Source organism: Pseudonaja textilis, chromosome 1 (genome assembly GCF_049901715.1).
Source record: "Pseudonaja textilis isolate UNSWEBS1 chromosome 1, rPseTex1.2, whole genome shotgun sequence".
Classification (NCBI taxonomy): Eukaryota; Metazoa; Chordata; class Lepidosauria; order Squamata; family Elapidae; genus Pseudonaja; species Pseudonaja textilis.
In genome coordinates this window covers 192164461-192181908 of record NC_141990.1, presented here as the reverse complement: position 1 = coordinate 192181908, position 17448 = coordinate 192164461, and the positions used below count along the sequence as shown (strand labels likewise).

General features: G+C 41.6%; 1 protein-coding gene and 1 non-coding gene across 3 annotated transcripts in view; both read right to left on the bottom strand.

Moving 5' to 3' along the window:
- Nucleotides 1-17448, bottom strand: part of FIGN (fidgetin, microtubule severing factor) — a 128407-nt gene that overhangs the window by 30080 nt on the left and 80879 nt on the right. The gene's annotated exons all lie outside the window — the stretch shown is intronic.
- Nucleotides 5024-5130, bottom strand: LOC113434204 (U6 spliceosomal RNA). Its single transcript, XR_003373775.1, has one exon. It is a non-coding gene; the product is annotated as a U6 spliceosomal RNA (small nuclear RNA).

Sequence of the window (17448 nt, the reverse complement as noted above, 5' to 3'; positions counted from 1 at the left end):
CCCAACAGGCTAGAAATTCTGTACAAACAAGCTGCTTTTATAGTAGTAAAGTGAATATTGTACAGCAAATGAGTGTTGTGGGGGGCAGTTAAGCGCTGTAGCTTATTTCTCAAGCAGAAACATTGGAGATATTTAAAAAGCAGCAAATATTATCAGCAATAATGTTTATGTGGAAGACCAAATTCTATTTTGGGGGCCAAATAGCCCTGTCTAGCATACATTCCACAGAACTCAGGATCTAAGTTACTATAAATGAGTTACTGCAACAGTGTTTGATTAAAGAAAGGGACACAAAAAGGCCAAACAAACAGATTCAGTCCTGAGAAGGTAGAGATCAATCTCTTACACATGCAGCAGTCAGTCTATTCTCGACAGGGCTATATTCCCTCTTGAAGAGTGAATTTGCAATCTAGGGATGCTGACTGATCTATTACTCGATCAGAACCTGGAGCGACTTCAGTGGCTGACAGCATATCTCATAAAAATTGTATTTATATATCTTTGTTAAATATTTGACATATTTAAATAGCCACCCATCTAACTAAAGATTCTGGGTGGATAAAAGCAACAATCATAATTTATAGTATTAAAAATGGCATTAAAAGGAAAAAGCAAAAGTAGTCAAGGCTCCTGAAAATAATAATAATAAACCCTCACAAGAGCAATAATAGATCGTTCTGCATCCACATCAGAGCTCCATTTGCACTCTGGCCCCAGTATCTAGAGCCGGGATGGCGAACCTATGGCTTGTGTGCCACAGGTGGCACGCAGAGCCATTTGTGGTAGCACGCAAGCTACAGGCAAAATTACCTCACTGCGCATGTGCGCACCTCACACCTGATTTTTGGGCGGTTTGAGGCTTTTTCGACCTCCCAAAGGCTTGAGGAAGGCTTCTTCAGGCTTCTAACAAGCTTTGTAGGCCGAAATCTAGCCCCATTTCATCACTTCCTGTTTTTCTGAAAAAAATGAAAGTGACGAAACGGGGCTAGATTTTGGCCTACAAAGCTTGTAGAAGCCTGAGGAAGCCTTCCACAAGTCTTTGGGAGGCCAAAAAAGGCCTCAAACCGGCCGAAAATCAGTTGTGAGGCACAGTGCAGGTAAGGGGGAAGCGGGGGGGTGGGGTGGGATTGCATGTGTAGGGGGTGAGGGGAGGCACGCATTACCTTCTGGGTGCTGACACACGAGCACAAGCGTACAAGCACATGCACAATTTTTGGCACAGGAGCCCAAAAAGGTTAGCTACCACTGATCTAGAGAGATGGACAGGTGTTTACAGCTGGAGGCTAGCAGGACTGGGGCTGTCTGTACCTCAGAGGGGAGGCTGTTCTACAAAACAGGCATCCTGATAAGAAGACCTGCTTCTAAGGGACCCATTGAATGACACTGCTCCATTGATGAGACTCAGTGGTGGAATGAGCAATCATCAGGGAGAGACAGTCCCATAAGTAATGTGATCATATGCTGTGTAAAACATTAGAGGTGTTGAGGTACTACCTGCACTTTTCATGCTGCTTCATTCTGGAATAGTTGAAGCTTCAAAATACTCTTCAAGGGTAGCCCCACGTACAGCGTATTGCAACAATGCGGGTGAAAAGTGGTTTAAGGCAGGAGTGCCTGTGAGCCAATGATCTAGGTATGTGTGCAACTGACACGCTGTGTGAAGGTTTTCCTAGCCTCAGCTGCCACTTGATCTTTGAAGAGACTACCTGAGTGCGCACCAACTCTGCCTGGAGGAGTGTTACCCTATTCACAGTTAATGATGGAAAATAACTAGGTATGGAGAAGGGGCATTGGTACTTACCTGACACGCCCTTTCTTTGTGAGCTGTGAAGAGCATCCATTGTTTGGGATGATGCTTCTGTTGCTTGTTTGATAGGCTGGGCTTTAATCGAAAGGACACTCCTCCTCCTCCATGGGAGTCCTCCCTAGCGTCCCCAGTTTTGGCGAAGTCAAAGTGATGAAATATTTCTTCTCCTTCACACTTTCTAATACTTGGCCGGAATAGCATCCCACCAGACGAATAAGAGTGGGGATGGATGCTCTTCACAGCCTACAGAGAAAGGGCGTGTCAGGTAAGTACCAACACCCCATCTCCAGATGAGCTGTTCAGAGCATCCATTGTTTGGGACAAACTTGGCGTGTCCTACGGGAGGGGCTTCCGTCTGGTTTGGATTCCCCTTTTTCTTGGTCCCTATGGACCCTTTGTAACACGCTCCTGTCAAAGGCAGCCTCCGTAGAGGTGAAGACTTCATTCTAATAGTTTCTAAATAAAAGGCGATGGTGAGGCCCATGTTGTCGCCTTGTAAATTTTCTCTATTGGCGCTTGTGGCCCATGTTGTCAACATTGCAGTGCTCCAGGTCGAATGAGCAGTGATGCCCCTGGGTACAGGAAGAGATTGTGTCTCATAGGACTTGGGAATTGTACTCTCAGCCACTTACTGGTCATTGAGGAAGAGGTCTTGCATCCAATGGTGGGTGGTTGAAAAGAAACAAAGAGAAATATATGCAGAAAGCTCACCTTACATCTAGATTGTGGCATTGTCGTGCCAGATTTTATGTTGGTTTCAGACAAATGTACAGGAGTATCAGTTCCTATGGTCTGTGGAAACCCAAATTTATCTATGGGTGAAAGATGGATCTAGACTAAGGACCACTTTGTCTGTGTGAAAAATACAGAGCTCCTGTCTAACTGACAAGGCTACTAGATCCAAGATGTAACTGGCCGATGTAATGGCAACCAAGAGAACCACCTTGTACGTTAGGAATGGAGACGCATGGTCTTCATGGGCTCAAAGGGAGTTTTCTTGAGTGCGGTAAGGACCTTGTTGAGGTCTCATGTGTGATATCAATGCACTACAGGAGGCTGTAAGATTGTAGCCCAGTGCAAGAAACTTGCATATGCGTGGGTGATGAGAGATGGACTGCAAGTCTCTCCTAGTGATGACCGATGCTAAGGCCTCCCCCTTGCCTGTTTATATGAACAAGATAATAATGAAATGTCATATAAATAACACTGCCGTCTAACAGGTGTTCCCCTGAGATGGACAGCCAGAGCCATCAGAACCTTCGTAAGATCCTTGGGCAGATGACAACCCAAAGGACAGTGCAATGTATTCAAAACATTGAGTATTATAACAAAAACTAAGAGGTTTGCTATGTGAAGATCTAATTGGAATGTGGGGATGGGCCTCCATTAAGTCAATGGAGGGTAGAAAATCACCTCTGCTGAAGCTCAGAAGTATGGAGTTCAGAATACTCATCTTAAGCCTCCTATGAACTATGGACCGATTAAGTCATTTTAAAACTAAAATTGCCCCTGCTCATCCGGTGCCACAGGTTGGTTGCCTGGATCTCCAATAAATGAACAATAGCTGTCTCCATCAGTGCTCCCTTTAACAGGATCCCCAGAGATGGCAAGTAATGCAAAGGTTCCGGGGAGAGGATGGAAATTCTATAGCCAGGCCCAACCTTCAGATACCTCTAACCCAGGAAACAGAGGTAGAGGCATCCCATCTGTCCATGAAAGGCTTGAGCCTTCCACCAATAGGGGCACAATCGTGAGGCCTATGTTGTGCCTTGGAGACCTCTATTTCATGTTCCTCAAGAGATTCTTTTGGTCTGCCCTTCCCTTCAGTATCTATCTCCAGATCGGAAACTATCTAACTGTTGGTGATTCATGCGTCCAGATAGTCCCTAGAGTCTGGAGAGAAAAAGTCCCTGGTAGAGGGAACGAAGGAACCCTCCAAAAAGGTAGAAAGGACTATTTTGGGGTCTATGAAAAGAGAGGAACTTATTTTCTGCTTCTAGTCTCTATCAGAGATAGGTCAGGGGCACCATCAACCTAATTATCTCCATATACTGGGGAGGAAGCAAGCTTCCATTAGTTGTGTGATATCTGCTTGCCAATGTCTGAGCCATAGCAGTAGGCAAGGAGTAACCTGGCTCGAGCCAGATGCCCTGGCTCGAGCAGATAATTTAATAGAGTTTTGCAGCGTCCTTGTGTGCCCTGATATTGGAGTTCGAGATAATCTCCCTCAGATGGTGGAGCTACCTGAGAGACGATCTAGTAAAAAAAGGGGATGCGGCCGACTCCGCTCTTATGGCCCCCACATCAGATCGACATGCCCTACATGGAGACAACTCAACCCTGTATATCCTTTAACTTGAGAGCCTCTTCTGCTTCCGTTGGAATTGCAGAGGAGGATAATTGCCATTACTGTTTTATCTACTATCGTGGTGATGAGAAATTTAGCAGAATCAGAAAACCAAAGTAAAAATTTTCTATCATATCCTGTAAGAGGGGTATACGCCACTGAAGAGACCCCCTGTTTCTGGACGAGGTCCAAGAACCTCTATGGGACAGTTATGATTTCCTCTTACATTATTGGTTGGGACAAGATTAAATCGTCTGACCCCCCCTTACAGTAACAATTGTTGGGCCGAGGGGAATGGAATATCAAGGCAGGCGGTAGGGGTTGGGTTTTTTTTTGAAACAACAAAGACTTGAAAAAAGTCTGAGGGCAAAACAGACCTGAAGGTCAGTGGTCTGGCTTAATGCCTTCAATGTCTGACATGCCCCCCTTTTTTAGGGGATCCGCCTCTGACAGATTTTGGTCACTGTCGTGAGTAGACCCTTCCTCAACCTGTTCCATCTGGTCTCTAGTTCTCCCTCATCCTGTGCATCATGTGAATGTGTAACTGGATTATATAATACTCCCCTGAAGGAGGTACCTGCTGGTAATGAAGGTCCGTTCTGCCTAGTAACTAAATCGAGTGAGAATCGAGGTCAGATTGTGGAGGCTGCCTAGCCATCAACTTCTACTGTACCCCGGCTGTGATGCCTCTTCAAGTTGCCATGTCCCTCCAGGCCTTCAATTTGTCAGGGATATCCTCTGGGAGGAGGAATTCTGACATGGTCCCACAACTGTCTGTCAGGCAAGTAGTGCTGCTGAAGGCCTGGGTTGAACCGGTCCCTCTGAGGCTCTCCTGGATGGCGTTGAGAGATCCAGGGATGGAGGCAAGATGAAATATGGAACACTTCACAAATTTGCGTGTCAATCCTGTGCAGGGGCCATGCTAATCTTCTCTGTATCATTCCAATTTTAGTATATGTGCTGCTGAAGCGAGCACTCTGGAACTGGGACCAGCCTGGCTGGGGAAGAGGACTGAGACTTCTGTTCAACCTCCCTCATGCATTTTTTTTGTTTGTTTTTTAAGATATGCTCATCTAACGCATTTTGGCATCTCTTGGCATCCTTTGTTGTCTTAGAGGTCTCTCTAGGACATTTTGACCTACTTTGAGTTGGTTTATTGTCCTCTGGGGGTATTTTTGGTTGCCCTTGAAGATTTTGACCTAAAGCCCACGAGGTGAGATATCTATATCTATATATCTATATGTGCATGAGATATTAATGGACTGTTCAGAGGACTGATGTAAACAGAGGCAGGGAATCCTCTTGATATTTGCTCCCCCCCCCTTTTTGGGTAATTTCAATTTGTTATTATGTTATTATTCATAATAATATTGATATCATTAATATTATGTTATTATTGATAATATTTTTGTTATATCTGTGCATAGCTACTAACATAAATTGTTGTGCTGTTACCAAACTCATAATTAGATGACTGAATATGGAATCAAATTGTGAAGCCAAATAGAGAACATCTTTCAGGACCTGTATTGCAATTGGGTGATCCTGCAGTCACTGGCCCTCAACAGCTTCCTGCCCAGGCAGACATGGGCCTTGGCGCTCGCTGTTACTGTGCTGCTAGAATTCTGTGAGGGCTGCCAACTTAAAAAGGAAGCCCGATAGTCAACCTCAGAAAGAGGTCCGTAATCGGCGTAAATGTCCCCTGGACCCTCAAGGAGATCCTTGTGAGGGGAAGTGGCCTCTCAACAGATAATGCCATGGAATTCTCATAAACAAAATTATGCCGGCATTGTTTTAGTCGTCAAGATGTAGCATCAACCATCACCTCTTATTGTGAGCTGATGCAAATCTAACTAGAATTTGAGAATTTGAGCAGGAGAACTCTGAGTCCTCTGGCTCCACCCAATCAATAGCCCTTGCTTCTTCTCTATACCTTGTGGGAGTATATCTGAAACTACAGAAACTCCTGTGGAGAGATACCTGAGGATAAGGATGCTCTGTCCCGCTTAGTGACCGGAGTTATAGGGAATTCCAATCAGAAGGACAGCTCTGTTGTTGGCCAAAGCAGTGTGCTGCACCCCTGCAGAGATACATTGGCGTATTGCTAATTCCATCCACAGTCTCATCTTTGCGGGGATCTTTTCCGGTAAGTCATCATCTTGACAGAATCTGGCCGCTGTTGGAGCAATGTGGCCACAGAGGCACTTCGAGTCACTTGTACTGAACTAGATGGGCTACCTGATCTTGTGCAGCTGCACTGCGTCTGGATTACACAGACAGATCCAGGGGTGGTTGCTGAGGGGGATTGGAGCCGAAGTAGGCCTGGAGGAGATGAGGTTTGAGAATTTTCTTCATCCTCCCACATGAACTTTTTCATGTGTTTTTCTAGTACCTTATGGCGCTTGTTAGTGTCTTTTTCTGCTGCTTGGGAGGTACACTTAGAATGCTTCAATTTGTTTTGAGAATTTGACATGGTTCTTGAGCTACTGCCACTTGCCATTGCGACCGCTTATTAAATTTTACTGTTAATGAGGCTGAAATGTTGGGCAGTTGGCATGCCCAGGGGCCTGAACCAGCAATGGTCAATGCTCCCCAGTTTTGTATAATCTTATATAAGAATACTGAATTCTTATTCTTGTTCCTATTATTATTCTTGTTATTATTATTTTGTTATTAATATTATTATTTCCAAATTAGCCAAATTTGGAACACCTCATAGACCTAGAAAGGAGGAATTGTTGAAATAAGCTGTAGGCCTGTGACAGCTTTCTGCACAGGCAGACACAGGCGGACACAGGCCTTGGTGCTCGCTGTGGTGCTGCTGTTTAATTCTGTGAGGGCATAAGCCAACTGTTTCCTTCTTAATGAATAAGGGTCCAAAATAGAATAATTATATCTGAATATCTATATCTATAACCTCTATCTGTCTGTCTGTCTGTCTGTCTGTCTGTCTATCTATCTATCTATCTATCTATCTATCTACACACACACATATGTATTAGGGTGATTTCCCTCGGGTTCCAGGAAGGAGACCCCTGCTTGGGGAAAGAAAAGCCTCTCACAGGTCCAGAAATAAAATGCAGATCACTACCGCATGGTTAGTGAGTCTGCAATGGCACCTGCCGTTATCTCTTTAGGCGCGTAATGAGTTAAATTGGCTCAGTAGCACTTCAACAACTTGTGGGGAGTCAATATTGCAGTTTCCCCTTGAATAAAAAGGCGCGGTGGGGCAGATGGGCGCTGATGTCCCCACCCCAGATGGTGTTCCCGGGGGAGAGAAAAAAGCCTTGGACCCTTTTAAAATGGAGCCTCTCCTGACGGGCGCGGGCAGCGGTGATCGTAGCAGCCCAGCTTGAAAAGATTGTAATGTGAGTTGTTAGCCATGCGGCTGAGGCGTTATCACCTCCGATTGTCCTGGGGGCGAGAGATCATTATCTGAAGGTATGGTGAGCTCCCTTGGCTCGAGTTATATACTGTAAGGAGCTGCTTGACTCATTGAAACTAAACGCCTTAAAGGAGTTGTTTAGAGTTTAAAAGCAAACCTTTTTGTTGTCTCTTTTTGAAGCCTTTGCTGTTCTGGCCAAGGGAAAGGAAATTAAGCTGCCTATATCCACGAAGGTTGAGCAAAAACTGGGGACGCTAGGGAGGAGTCCCGTGGAGGAGGAGGAGCGTCCTCTCAATTAAAGCCCAGCCTATCAAACGAGCAACAGAAGCACCATCCCAAACAATGGATGCTCTGAACAGTTCATCTGGAGAATGCTATAAGCCACACAGCCTCTCAGTCTTGTCTGGGTTGAGCTGAAAGGCAGTTCCTCCCCATACAGACCTGCACAGCCTCCAGGCAGTGGGAATTCCTCAGTGACATTCCTTGGATGGCCTGGGGCAGAGATATACAACTGTGTGTCATCAGCATACAGATGGCACTTATCTCTGGGTCAAAGGAAGACTTGGTCCAACAGTTTCATGTAGATATTAAATAACAAGGGAGAAAGAGTTGAGCCCAGGACATCCTGCAAAGAGGCAAGGACTGGAACTCTTTCCTCTATTAACAGCAACTGGAGTCAACCTTGGAGGAAGGAACAGAACCACTGAAGAAATGTACCTCCTTACTTCCCCCTCAACCCAGAAGGATGCTGTTATCAGTGGCATCAAAACCTTGTTCAGAGATAATGGAGAGCCCAAGCTGCATATGCCCATTCCCATATTCAGCCCACTAGAGATAATCCAAAAAGATAATCAATGCCACTTGGATATAGGTAGTTCTTGACATACAACAGTTCATTTAGGACAGTGGTGGCTAACCTTTTTGGGCTCCTATGCCGAAAAATGGGCCCGTTTCATCACTTCCGGTATTTGATGAAACGGGCCTGTTTTTCGGCCTCCAAAGGCTGCAGAGGCTTTCCTTGAGAAAAGGAAAGGGAGGCCGAAAAAGGCCTTAAAAGGGCCAAAAATCAGCTGGGAGGTGCGTGCATGCGCAGTGCAAGTAAGTTTGGCCAGGTCTCACGTGCCCACACAAATGACTCTGCGTACCACCTGTGGAACGCAGGCCATAGGTTCGCCATCACAGACTTAGGACCTTTTGAACTTACAACAGACATTAGAAAAGGGACTTATAACAGTTTTTCATGCTTACGAGCATCCTCATGGTTATGTGACCAAAATTGAGATGCACTGGGCCATTGACTCATATTTATGACAATTGTAGTATCTTGGGGTCATGTGGTCAACTTTTGTGACCTTTTGACAAGCAACGTCAATGGGGAAGCCAGATTCACTTAATAAACATGTCACTAACTTAACAAACTGCAGTGGAAAGAAAGGTCATAAAATAGGGCAAAATTCATTTTGATTATTTGATCGTTTTACATCTGTTTTTTTCAGGTTAAGAATCTTCCAATTTGTTTCCAGATTTCATTTAGATTGTTATTTTTATTTAAGATAGTTCTAAATGGTTTGGGATTGTCTTTTCATTTAAAGACTGAAATCCGAAAGATTGTGTAATCTGTCTAAGCCTTGATATCCTCTTAAATGAAACGAGAAAGCCAAATTTCCATTTAGTCCTCAGTTTTGGAACAGTCTTACCAAAGAAGTTTGTCTGATTCCAATCTTGTAGTTTTCAACACTGCAGAAAACCTTTCTTGTCCATCCAAACCCTTTTAAAAACCTTGAATTTTTAATGTCAATTTCTTATTTGGGGTGTTCACTTATACAGAGAGTCCCCGCTTACTGACCTCTTATGGAGCAAAATTTAAGACTGGTCTTCAAAGTTCTGGCCATCACAGTGTTCCCATGGTCATGTGATTGCAATCGGGGGGGCTCAGTGACCGGCTCAAAATTATGACAACGGTCATGTGACCACCATTTGGAAGTTTCACTGATGACTTCTGACAAGTGAAATAAATGGGGGAAGCCAGTAGGAGGTCACAAATGGTCACTGTGTGACACCATGCTTAACAATAGCAGAAGATTCGTTTAACATTGGCAACTGGAAGTGCTGGAACTGCCATCACTAAATGGCCTAGTCATCTACCTTTCTGACTGGCTATAATGCTTAATAATGGAAATTCGTTACCTGAGGACTACCTGTATTGTCACATTTTATATTACTTTGAACTTACTTGCTTTGTGTTCTATTTTGTATGTACTTATGTATCTCTTCCTCTCTCCCTGTCTCTCTCTCTCTCTCTGTATGTACACACACACACACACACACACACACACACACACACACGGGTTTATGTATGTTTGCTTATTAATGTGGAGCAGCATGCAAATGTCACAATCGGGCAAAGAAAACACTGCTTAATTTGTTTTCACCCATATTTAAACACATCATTAGTATATGTATTAATGTCACTATTCTGCAAAAAATATTTTTCATGCTTGAAAATCATTCAGTAAACCATTCAAACTGCTGACTGACCAAAACAATAAGAGCCCTTCTTTATGACATCTAGCCAGTCGATGTAGGAGTACAATGAGACTGATTTTATTCAAAAAATTCAGTTTGAACAAGATCCTGTTCCCTAAAGCAATCCCCAATACTCCTTAAGAAGCTATAGGGGGAAAAAAAATCAGATTACACTTAATCAAGTTGTGTTGATATTATGAGACTGTAACTTCTAAAAATAACTTGGTAAGTCAATTCAAGTAAACTTCAAATCAAGATCTCACCTTTGATATAGTCCAGTACTTGTGTGTTATGTAATTCAGCTTTCAAGTGATCAAACTGACATCGTTATATAAAAAAAGGGCTTACACACAAAAAAACTTATGTACTTTCCATGGATTTCTGCCTCACAAGTTTATCCCATTCTATTATGTCTGGCATTTGTTAGAGCTATTACATTATGCTGCATTTTAGAATGCCTCAGGCTGGATAAAATGATAATAAATCATATGAATAAATATGCTCGCCAGCTACATTAATAAGAGTCGCAATGGGAAGGTAGATTTTGATATTATTCTTCCACTCCTAATGCAACATTCAAGAAGCATACGTACAGTACCTAGTTAGATATCCTTGCAAATTTGAAAGGACAAAAGAAAAAAGCACATTATAATTTCTAGAATATTTCCGCCTCTTGAGTTGTTTTTAAAAACAGCCACGTCCTGCCACAATGAAACATTTATTGTAACAAAATTGAGAGTTAGTTTGGAGTGATAGCTAATAATTTGCCTGAGGCTGGCCAGCAAGCATGCTCATGGATGTATAGGAATTGGAACCAATATCCAATATTCTTTTCTACTACCATCAAACTAAGTCCTTGCTAACATGTAACTACTGAAAACCAGACATAATGACCAATATAACACCTAAACAATGCCTCAGGGAAAGCCCTTATTAAATAGCAATTGTGACACATAATCAGTAGGGTTCCAGGTAAAGCAGTATTCACAAAAACCTCAATTATTTAAAATAATATATACTTTGCACACATGCGCATAACATTCCAGCTAAGTAACTTTTAAAAATTATCACAGATATCCATGCCTGTGGAGCAACAAGAGGATCCTTATGCATGGACATAAGAAACTGAGTTTCTATGTTATTACTTCAAACACTGATAGCAGCTATATACATAATCACAAATATACATTGAACACATTTCATCCATATTGATTGTCCCTGCAGAATTGTTTCTATAACATTATGATTTACTGATCTGTATAGACAGTTCATGTTTCAGTTCAGAATTCTTTTCTGCTGAAATATCATTGGTAATAAAATCTAAAAAAACATGGGGCCGAATTGAATCCCACAGCTTTGATGGAGATGAAATCTTGAAGAACCTTCCAGTACTGAAAAATTTAAGATGTTAAATTAGTTAAAGGAAACTGTAGTTGCAGAAAAGTCTTTAAGCCACGCCAAGAGTAAAAGAAAAATCCACATATTGAGAAGAAAGGACCTTTTCTGATCATTAATATTCAGGTGTCTAGAATTTTTTTAAGTTTCTCACCTGAGTTTCTCTCACCTGCATATCTTGCAGTTGAGTCTCTCTTTTTTGAAAACAAACAAACAAAACATATTGCTGCCTAAAACTGGGTTACTGTTACCATGGAGCACCTGACAATGCAGGTAATAGAATTTGCAATCTTTTGTTTGTGACCCTCATTTTGATCTAGATCCACATAGGAGACACTGAAAGTTTTCTACTGTCTATCCCAAATCTAGAAACTGAGAGAAGTTCTAACAGCTGGTAAGGAAGAAGGATAAACAAGATTGCTATAGTCACTTTCCCAGATCAGATTTGATTTTAGAAGGGTGGTTACTAATAATGCTTGGAATTCAATTATAACACAGAAAGAGAGTCTTAGGAAATGGCTACCTTATTTCTTCTGTATTTTTATCTTACGCTGAACTCCACCACTGTCTTTGAGATGCCACTGCTGAAAACTACTTCCAATGCTATACGGGCATTCCTTGACTTATGACCACAATTGAGCCCAACATTTCTGTTGCTAAGTGACAGTTCTTAAGTGAGTTTTGCCCCATTATATCACCCTTCTTGCCACAGTTCTTAAGTCAATCACTGCAGTTGTTAAGCTAATTAACATTAAGTGAATCTGGCTTCTCCCTTGAGTTTGCTGGTCAGAAGGTCACAAAAAGGTGATTACATGACCCTGGGTGACTGCGACTGTCATAAATGTGAACCAGTTGCCAAGCAAACGAATTTTGATCACATGACCACAGAGATGACACTACAACGGTCTTAAGTGTGAAAAACAGTAATACATCACTTTTTTTCACCCCTGTCGTAACTTTGAATGATAACTAAACAAACTGTTGTAAGTCGAGGACTACCTGTAGCACAAAGCTTCTAAGATGCCACGTTTTTTTCAAAATCAAAGATAAGCTGTTAATGTTATTACGTTGCAGGTGATCCAAATTTGGGGTGTGAACCTGGCATCAGAAGGAAGAAATAACGGAGATGGCGCAGAAGGTACAAGGGAAATGAATGGCAGAGCACGCATAACTAGACTGGAGAGAGCTGAGATAGCAATCCATGTAGACTTCGACTATCAGGACTGGCACAGCCACCTCCTTCTGCTTTTCAGCAGAAGTCCTCAGGCCAAAGAAATAAGACATGCTTCACCTCCCTAAATCCATCTCAGAAACACAACCTCATGATGCAGTAGGTAATTTCTGAAACCGCTTCATACTCTTGAGTTTGCTGAGAGGTGCTTATTTTTTGTTTTTCCCTCCAGGCTGAGTGGCAAGGTAGCAGCTGAAGCTAACGGGGGATTATGTTATTATGCAGAAAACCATATTCATAAAAAGTGAGTTTGGGGGAATGGCTTGGGGAAAGCGAAGTTTGAATGAGAAATAAAGGGTGTGTGTGTGTGTGTGTGTTGAGAAATGTGACTTTCACTACTATCTGCAGGTGCTGAAATGGTGCCAAGATGACCTGGGATCAGGCTTACTTTGCATTTCTAGGTGGCCAGGGGGTGCCACATTTGATTTCAGAGAGTTGACTTCTAGGCAGAAATTGACATCTGGGAACTCCTGATGGGTTTTCAGCTCAGATGGTATCCTGGATTCTGGTCCCAATTATTATATTAACTGCAATAAATGGGCTGTGCAAGAATATATTGACTGGACGGGATACAAGATATTCTTGAATGTGGGCGTTGTAGACTTAAGCCACATGATGAGGGGTTTTGTTCATGCTGTGTAAGTGCTCCTCATGTGCAACCAAGCTGACACTATATTCTCATCCTCAAGGAAATGAAAGTCTAGCTTAAAGCACCAACAGCCTCTCTCTACAGGCCAAGAAGAAAGCTAGGGCAACCTACTTCCAAAAATCTTTCTAAGACAACTGCAAGGACTAAGTCCACTCAGTCACCAGTTAATCAAGAGTGATTTAAAAGCTAATAACAACATAGGTCCTTAATAACCATGGATATGGCTTATGTTTTTACATACAAAAAGGAATTGTGATGATGGGATTATAGAAAAAAATAGTTTCATCAGTGCAAAGCATGGCAACACCATACTGTAAGCAACTGATAAATTGCAGGGACATTCCTATTCTATGTGTATGATAAACACTGGCTGAAGGCTAAGCTCAATCAGTTTTCCAACAGTCATGTTCTGAAACTATGTTTAAATACTAGGTCATTCATAAAGGTATGGTATCCTTTTGTCAACATAGGTTGGAATAAGGGCTTCCTTATTTTGTTTGTTTATTACAATTACAGAAGCTAGTTTCTTTATTACAATTAATAACTTGCATACAGATGAAACTCGAAAAATTAGAATATCGTGCAAAAGTTCATTTATTTCAGTAATGCAACTTAAAAGGTGAACCTAATATATGAGATAGACTCATTACATGCAAAGCAAGATAGTTCAAGCCATGATTTGTCATAATTGTGATGATTATGGCTTACAACTCATGAAAACCCCAAATCCACAATCTCAGAAAATCAGAATATTGTGAAAAGGTTCAATATTCTAGGCTCAAAGTGTCCCACTCTAATTAGCTAATGAAGCCATAACACCTGCAAAGGGTTCCTGAGCCTTTAAATGGTCTCTCAGTCTGGTTCAGTAGGAATCACAATCATGGGAAAGACTGCTGACCTGACGGTTGTGCACAAAACCATCATTGACACCCTCCATAAGGAGGGAACTGCAAAAGAATTTGGATGTTCCCAAGGTGCTGTATCAAAGCACATTAATAGAAAGTTATGTGGAAGGGGAAAGTGTGGAAGAAAAAGGTGCACAAGCAGCAGGGATGATCGTGGCCTGGAGAGGATTGTCAGGAAAAGGCCATTCAAAAGTGTTGGAGACTTTCACAAGGAGTGGACTGAGGCTGGAGTCAGTGCATCAAGAACCACCACACTGGACATGGGCTTCAAATGTCATATTCTTCTTGTCAAGCCACTCCTGAACAACAAACAACGTCAGAAGCGTCTTACCTGGGCTAAAGAAAAAGAGAACTGGCCTGTTGCTCAGTGGTCCAAAGTCCTTTTCTGATGAGAGTAACTTTTGCATCTCATTTGGAAACCAAGGACCCAGAGTCTGGTGGAAGAATGGAGAGGCACACACTGCAAGATGCTTGAAGTCCAGTGTGAAGTTTCCACAATCTGTGTTGATTTGGAGAGCCATATCATCTGCTGGTGTTGGTCCACTGTGCTTCATTAAGTCCAGGGTCAACACAGCCGTCTACCAGGAGATTTTGGAGCACTTCATGCTTCCTTCCACAGACGAGTTTTATGGGGATGCTGACTTCATTTTCCAGCAGGACTTGGCACCTGCCCACACTGCCAAAAGCACCAAAGCCTGGTTCAATGACCGTGGGGTTACTGTGCTTGATTGGCCAGCAAACTCACCTGACCTGAATCCCATAGAGAAACTATGGGGCATTGCCAAGAGAAAGATGAGAGACATGAGACCGAACAATGCAGAAGAGCTGAAGGCCGCTATTGAAGCATCCTGGTCTTCCATAACACCTCAGCAGTGCCACAGGCTGATAGCTTCCATGCCACGCTGCACTGAGGCAGTAATTTCTGCAAAAGGGGCCCAAACCAAGTACTGAGTACATATGCATGCTTATACTTTTCAGAGGTCCGATACTGTTCTATGTACAATCCTTGTTTTATTGATTGCATGTAATATTCTAATTTTTTGAGATTGTGGATTTGGGGTTTTCATGAGCTGTAAGCCATAATAATCACAATTATGACAAATCTCGGCTTGAACTATCTTGCTTTGCATGTAATGTGTCTATCTCATATATTAGCTTCACCTTTTAAGTTGCATTGCTAAAATAAGTGAACTTTTGCACGATATTCTAATTTTTTGAGTTTCACCTGTATATCCACAAAACCTCACAAACATACTATATTCTTTGATTAAAAAGCAATCTATAAACACTAGCAAAATATTTCACCAGCAAAATAGTCTACAAAAAAACAACAAAAAGGAAAAACTTAAGGAGTGCCAGCAATACCACAGATATAAATAAATAAAGATACAAACTCAAGCCAGCCACATAACTAGTAAAAAGGTAAAACTCTGCATGAAACTTAAAAGGCACCAAAACAAACGAAATGTTTTAAAGGCTTCATTGAAAGGTCACTGAATATAACTGAATATAACATGAGGAAGAAATTCCACAAATTTGGGAAGCTCCTATTTAGCACACAGCTCTATCCAGCTGTATTGTCATTTCTATTAAAGACAGTTCTGGCTATTGAAGCCCTAATAAATAATAATGCTCTGCTTTTCAAATGGAAAATAACATTTGCTAGAATGAGCGATCCTTCAGCTGTGCCAGGAAAAAGTGACAGACTATACTTCTTGCTCCACCTCCAAACTTCCACTAGATATTTATTCAGAGAACCACGTTTTCCTCTGATGAATTTGGGGAAAGATGCTGAACACTGAATATTGTAAAGGACATTTTTGACCAGAGGTAATATTCTGAAAAAAAATGTGAAGTAGCATTTGAAAAGACGCTTGCACACATGCATACCTGAAAGAAGGCAGTATCAGTATTGCAATTTACTAATGTGAGTGAGGGATGGAGTGTATTAATGTTCTGGTGATACTTTAGCCCAAATCTCTGAATTGCTTCTCCCAGACTTTATTGTAGATGTTAGTATGGGGTACAAATTTTGACACGGAGTACTAACAAAGTAGAACCTATGGTGAAACTAAAATGGGAGTTACTCCTGAGCAATTTCCTTTATTATTGTTCACATAGAGAAATCTTGCCAAATTAAAGCAACTATTCACCTTACTATAAATATATTCTGGGAATCACTGAGGAGGAGCCATTTTACCTCTCTTCCTTCTAACCAATCATTCCATACTTTGCTCTCTGAAATGCAACCCCTCCCTCCTGGGAATCCAGACTACATTCCATGAGAAATATCTACCTTCCTTCCAAGATTTTGCTGGCAAATTTCTTGGCCAAGAAGGGTGGGCGGCATTGCAAAAAGTTGTTAGCAGTCCTTAATTTCTCAAAGAACTTGTTACAATTCCCAGGTTTTCCTAAGTTAAAAAAATATCCAAGATGAATGACAAGCCCTAATTTTGGCCTTATCCATCTTAGCTTCCAACAAAATTGCTGTATCTAAGATGAAATTAATATAAGTTATATTTATCTAGAAAATGTAGTGCAAATTGGTCAAAGTGACTTTTCTAGGTGCATTAATTGATTCCGTAAATCAATATGTAAAAGATTCTTTACATGAAAAAAATCAACTGGTGGCACTCCTCTGACATAATAGTGATAGATATGAGTCTTGCACCATTAGTGTCACTACTGCTATGTCATAAAGTTGTGGATTTTTATACCTAGGATGGATAAACACTCATCATGAACCTTCTACCAGCAGAACACTAGATTTTGATTGCTCCATTTCACTTGGTGCAATCCCTGGAAAACCAGACATGTAGTCTCTTGAAGAGTTAATGGGCTTTGTATAATATAATAGAACAACTCCTTTAAGTTACAGGGAAAAAAAATCACATGATGTAAGAAACCACAAACTACTTCTGTTAAGAACTTTTTGCTTTTAGCTAAAAGAATGTCTTGTGGCCTCTTTTGAACCGGCAATATAAACATCAACTAGATGACTTCAAACTAGTCCTTCTCTCTCAACCCAACTCACCTCACAGGATTGTTGTGGTGAGGAAAAATAGATGGGGGAAGAATATTAATTATGTTTGCTTCCTTGAGCTATTTATAAAAATAATAAAGGTGGGATAAGAAATGAACAAACAAAAATAATAAGAGCAGAGTAGACAATAGGCTTAGAGTGAATGATTCTTCTCAAGAAT